The sequence below is a fragment of the Vipera berus genome (genome assembly GCF_964194415.1).
Source record: "Vipera berus genome assembly, chromosome: 7".
Taxonomy (NCBI): domain Eukaryota; kingdom Metazoa; phylum Chordata; class Lepidosauria; order Squamata; family Viperidae; genus Vipera; species Vipera berus.
In genome coordinates, this window is record NC_138209.1 from 62,326,471 (window position 1) to 62,332,972 (window position 6,502).

The following is a 6,502-nucleotide window of genomic DNA, read 5'->3' on the forward strand; positions in this document are numbered from 1 at the left end:
AGAAAAATGCCAGAGGAAATTGTACCTGACCATAAATGTCTGCTCTGCCGAAGGTAGCTATTCACAAGGCAACCATTTACCAGAATGAAAACTGATGAGAGTTGCAGATCATCTGCTTGTCCATCTCGCGACTCTCTTTCTTTTTCCAGGACATGTAGATATTTTTAACAAGATTTAACAAATATATTTGGAGTGTAGCCATGCATCATTTTTACTGAACTTATTCTTGTAAACAAAATTGATGTTGAAAGCACAAATCCCAGTAAATTCCCAGCATATACAGTAGAATATCAAGGCCAATGGGCAAACTTAGTGAGATAACAGCATTCCAAGAATAAAGGTGAACACAGAAACATATGGTACAGTTTTGGTAGAGTTTCCTATATTGTCTAGAAAATGGGGAACGTGTGTTAACTTCCATATCAAGAGTGTCTGTGGACCCTATACTATGACTTTACTGCAAAAAATAATATTTAGAATGTATTGGATTCTACTACATTTGAATTGAAAAAATCTAAGACATCATCTTGTTACAGATGTATTAAGGATAATACTTCTTTAAAGCACATGATTTTACAATCTCCTATTCTTACTAAATATTGTGAGAAGGTAATAGATTAATTAAATATGACAGTTCAACAAACATTAATTTTTTCAGAGGATAATATTCTCTTAAATTACATACCTATTGCATAGAATTTGACATCTGGACACCATAAATGGATTCTCTGTGCCCTTACTATGGCCAAAAGACTAATACTGCAGCATTAGAAAGATGTATGGCTCTGTTCACTGAATGGATTGATAACCTGATTTCAGTGCCACCTATGAACGCTATAGATGTAGATTTTGGACAATAATAATAAAATTGGAACATTTATACAAAATATAGTTAGCTGAAGATGAATAATAGTCATAAAATGTATTAGAAATAAATATATATGTATCTGAATAATATTTACATTAGATAGGAGGGAGGGAGGGAGGGGGCAGGCACATGCCCCTTCCCCAATCCAGCTACCCCCTTCATGCCCTTTCTGACTTGCAAAGCACCTCCCATGCACCTGTAGGCACCCTTCTCAACCTACATTGCCCACCCATGCATCTGCATGGCATCTCTGGCATACACCCACCATCTTTCCCAACATATAATTCTCAAATCGTTGCTTGATAAATGAGTGGGAGAGCAAATATGATTAAAAGATAGAAATGGAAACAAAAGAATAACAGAGTTGGAAGGGACCTTAGAGGTCTTCTAGTCCAACCCCCTGCTCAAGGAGGAGACCCTACACCAGGGATGTCAAACTGCTGGCCAGCGGGCCAGATGCATCACGCCGAAGCCGCACCCACCCCATTGCCGGCAATGGCAAAACAGTCTCGATACGTTGCGTGACGTCACATGATATCGCAAGTTTGACATGTCTGCCCTACACCATTTCAGAGAAAAGATTGTCCAATCTCTCATGAAAAACTTCCAGTGTTGGAGAATCCACAAGGCAAGTTGTTCCACTGGTTAACTGTTCTGACTGTCAGAAAATTTCTCCTTAATTCCTAGTTGCTTCTCTCCTTGATTGGTTTCCATCCGTTGTTTCTTGTCCTGCCTTCTGGTGCTTTGGAGAACAGCTTGACTCACTCTTCTTTGTGGCAACCCCTGAGATATTGGGAAATTGCTATCATGTCAGTGATATACTAGACTCTTCAGGGGAATTTAGCTAACATACAAAGATTCCTACTTTTTCATTTGAATGAACAGATTTGAATCCTCACAAATGTTGGTTCGCAGACAATGTGTCCAGTCAGTAACACTGATAAACTTTGTTAACATGATATTTCTTAACTGGGTTATAGTAACTAAAAACCCTTTTTTCCTCTTCTCTCTCATTTCAAAAGGAGAAGGCATCAAGTATCAGTAGATCATACGTACTTTGGCATAGGAGCACATAAGTATCAAAATTTGCATTTTAAACATTCAGAAACAAATAGGTAGCCAGTAGCAGTGGCTCAGTGGGTTAGGATGCTGAGCTTGTTGATCAGAAGGTCGGCAGTTTGGCAGGTCGAATCCTGAGTGCTGCGTAACAGAGTGAGCACCTGTTACTCGTCCCAGCTTCTGCCAACCCAGCAGTTTGAAAGCACGTAAAAATGCAAGTAGAAAAACAGGGACCTCTACCGTGGGAAGGTAACAGCGTTCCGTGCGCCTTTGGCGTCTGGTCATGCTGGCCACATGACCATGGAGACGTCCTCGGACAAGCGCTGGCTCTTCGGCTTTGAAACGGAGATGAGCACCGGCCCCTAGAGTCGGAAACAACTAGCACACATGTGTGGGGGAACCTTTACCTTTACCTTTTTAGCATCTTAAAAATGGCAATACCGTACAAACATGTATTGTACAAATACAAATATCTTGCAGCTCCTCTGCACAGGACCTTGAGGGAGCCCTCTGCACGCTTCCCTCGATGTAGGAGGAGCCCCATTGAGGACTAGCCACTGAATGCAGTTGGTCACCCCATTGTGAATCCATCTGGTGCTGGTAGTAACTATCCCACACTGCTCTGTCTTACCAAGAAGTAGGCTGTGGTCTGCTTTCTCAACTGCCTTACTCAGGTCTAAGTAAATGATGTCCATAGCATTTGTCAGGCACAAATAACCAGGAACAGGAGTTGACTTCAATGCACTAAAAGTTTAATATGTGTTACTTATACATCCAAGTATCTGTGTTTTGTTGAAGGAGGCCATAGTCTGCAGCACCACAGCTCTTTCCCAGTCCTCTGGTGGTCTCACTGTACTCCAAGGATGGTGAAATATTATGTTCCAGGGCTCCAAGATCAATCCTGCGAGCTCCTTCAGGACCCTGGGAAGTAACCCATTTACTTCCACTGATTTGAACTGGTCTGAAGCAGATAGCCGTCTTCAGATCATCTCCTGGCCTATCTTGAGTTGCATTGCTCTTCTGTGTCCTGTGGTGGTGGTGCCTTTCGTAAGCTCTGCAGACGTTGACAGACCTGCACATTAAGGGGACTAAACAACCATTTCAGGAATGCATGACACAACACCAAAGAACAAACTCCGCAGGACAAGATTCGGCTGCTCGTTTGCATCTGCAAGAGGAGAGTCAACTCTGCTCAGGACAGTAAGGTTGACATTCTGGAAAGATGACCACTGGTTTGAAAGAGGAGTCAAAGAGGTGATCTGGATTAAAACTGAACAGTGCTCTCTCTAATTCTATTCTATTCTATTCTATTCTATTCTATTCTATTCTATTCTATTCTATTCTATTCTATTCTATTCTATTCTATTCTATTCTATTCTAATTCCATTCCATTCCATTCCATTCTTTCTCCTGCTCTATTCTATTCTGTTCTGTTCTATTCTATTCTATTATCCCTCTTTCCATTTTTTTTCTCAATGTATCACAGTACCTTATGCCAGGACTTCTCAACCAGTGGTACGGGTACCACCTGTGGTACATTGGCACCTAGCAGGTGGTACACGACCATCCTAGAAAAGTGGTAGTGGGGGAGGGGAATGAGCTGAACCAGTGGCAGATGGCTAGAGCTGCAGAGCTGTCAGGGCTCAGCAGAAGCGCCAGGATCAGCACCAGGCCCCAGCTGGTGCTTGGCGCTGATCCCGGCACATCTGCTGAGCCCAGAAGAAGCGCCAATCAGCTGGAATGTTGCAGCATCCCCAGGGTCTTGTGATTTACATTCAGATGCTTGGCATCTGTTTTTGACACCTTGCTAGGCGACTGGTGGTACTCAGATGTTGCCATATCCTAAAAGTGGTACAATGGGTGAAAAGGTTGAAAAGCCCTGCCTTATGCAATCATGCTGGCTTTGTCTGGGGTCTCTTGTTTCTCATTCTCTGTGATAACTGTGTTAAATTGCTCTTTTCTAATTTCATTTTTCAGTTTCACAAGCATTTTGAGTTCTTTTCCCCTTTAGATTTCCATGCATGGAATCCTTCCTGAACTATCTCTTAGTTTGCTGACAACGCAGTCCTTCCAGCTGTCCTGGGAGATCCCATACCTGTATGCCCCCTGATTCAGGTGACTCTGAACATACAGAGAACCCTCCCTAAATGGCCCCCAGGACTCTCTGAATGCTAAGAACAGACCCTCAAAGTGCCAATGACTGGATGGCTGCAAATAATAGAACTCCTTCAATTTCCCACTAATTGATTAGAACTGGGGAAGCTTCTTGGATGAGAAGTGAAAAGTTTTCAAAGGCAAAAACCAAGAAAGTCCAGTTGCCTTTTGAAGAAAAAAAAATCACATTTGGGACAACCATGAGTTGGATGATTGAGAATCTCCAGAGACTCTGAGCCTTAGCTTTCCTATTCTATTCTGTTTTACTTATATGTCCCTCTTTCTGTTTTGTATACATTTCCATTTTTTCCCCCACGCTGTTTGTCACAGTGCTTTATGAAACTGTGCTGGCTTTGTCTGGGGTCTCTTGTTTCTCTTTTCTCTGTGGTATTGTGTTAAATTGCCCTTTTGTAATCTCATCTTTCAGTTTCCCAAGCATTTTGAGTTCTTTTTCCCCTTTAGGATTTCCATCCATGGAACGCCTTCCTAAATTATATATTAATTTGTTGAAATCATCTCTCTTAAAGTTTCAGACAGTAGTTTGACATTGTTCAGTTACTGGTGCCTGCATTATGTAGAATTCCAGTGTGACCTGATCCCTCTCCCCCAAAATTCTTGCAATTTTAATCCCCTCCCTCATTTCATCTCTATTAGTAAGATGTAAGTCCAGGATAGCCGGACCCTTTAGTTCCCTCCTCTATCTTTGGATGACAAAAGTCAGGGCCCTCTTTGATCTCTGACTTGGTCCAGAATTTGTCTCCCAATGGATCTCAGAGCAGTTAAAATCTCTGCTACGGTGGTGTGTTTCCTGAACACATTAGCTAACTCATTAGCAAAAGGTTCATCTAGGCGTGTGAGTCTTGGATGGCTGACTTTGTGTTTCCTTCCTTGCTACAGTAAAAATGGTACCTCCCTCAGCAGCAGTAACTGTGAGAGGGATCATGGAGTCCTAGTGGAAATCACTTAAACAGGAACCAGCCATGTGCTGCAGCTGCCAAAAAGGCCAATGCAGTTCCAGGCTACATTAACAGAGGAATAGAATCAAGATCAAGGTCGTAAAGTGTTAATACCACTCTATAATGCCTTGGTAAGAGCACACTTGGAATCCTGCATCCAGTTTTGGTCCCCACGATGTAAAAAAAGATGTTGAGATTCCAGAAAGAGTGCGAAGAAGAACAAGAAGGGTGATGAGGGGACTGGAGGCTAAAACATATAAAGAACTGCTGCTGCAATTGGGTATGCCTGGTTTAATGAAGAGAAGGATGAGGGAAGACATGATAGCAGTCTTCCAATATTTGAGGGATTGCCACACAGAAGTGGGGGGTCAATTTATTCTCCAAAGCACTGAAGGCAAGACAAGAAGCAATGGATGGAAACCTATCAGAGAGAGAAGCAACCTAGAACTAAGGACAAATTTCATGACAGTGAGAACAATCTATTCTATTCTATTCTATTCTATTCTATTCTATTCTATTCTATTCTATTCTATTCTATTCTATTCTATTCTATTCTATTCTATTCCTATTCTATTCCTATTCTATTCTATTCTATTCTATTCTTACAAACTGCTTTGTAAGCATGAAATAAGTGGCATTGCATCCTTCCCCCTCTGTGGAAGAAGGACTGTTCAGTTTTAATCCAGATAGCAAGAAGAGGAGAGGAGAGGAGAGGAGAGGAGAGGAGAGGAGAGGAGAGGAGAGGAGAGGAGAGGAGAGGAGAGCAGAGGAGAGGAGAGGAGAGGAGAGGAGAGGAGAGGAGAGGAGAGGAGAAGAGAAGAGAAGAGAAGAGAAGAGAAGAGAAGAGAAAAAGGAGAGAAAAGAAGGTAGAAGAGAAGAGAGTAGAAGAGAAGAAAGTAGTTTAGAGTAGAGTACAGTAGAGTAGAGTAGAAGAGAAGAGAGTAGAAGTCTTTGACTCGTCATTCAGACCTCTGTGTCCAGAAGGTCAATCTTGCTGTCCTGAGCAAGGTGACCCGTGTCTTTCAGGCGCAGATGAGCGGCCAAATCCACGCCCCAAGGGGTTCATCCTCCGGGGTGTGCCTGCATCCACTGAGAAGTTCCTCAGTTTCCCCAATGTGCAGGTTGCCCTCCTTCTGTGCGGATGGCAGTGGAACTTCTCCTGCAGGAGGAGGAGGAAGAGAAGCTGGACAAGTCTTCAGGATCCTGTCTATTGCTCTTGCCGGGTCACTCAGTGTGAACCTCTTGGAAATTTCAGGCAAGTGTTTAAAATCAGCTCCTTCTTCCTTTTGACCTGAAAGGAAAAAAAGTCAGTTTTATTAATGGCCCCATCGCCTCATCAGTTTTCATGAATAAAGTACAGGCATCAGGCCACAGAGACATTTACATCATGAACCCTAAAACCAAATTCCTCCAAGAAGTACGATGTCACCATCCATCCCATGTTACATCCAGGTTTACCTTCCAG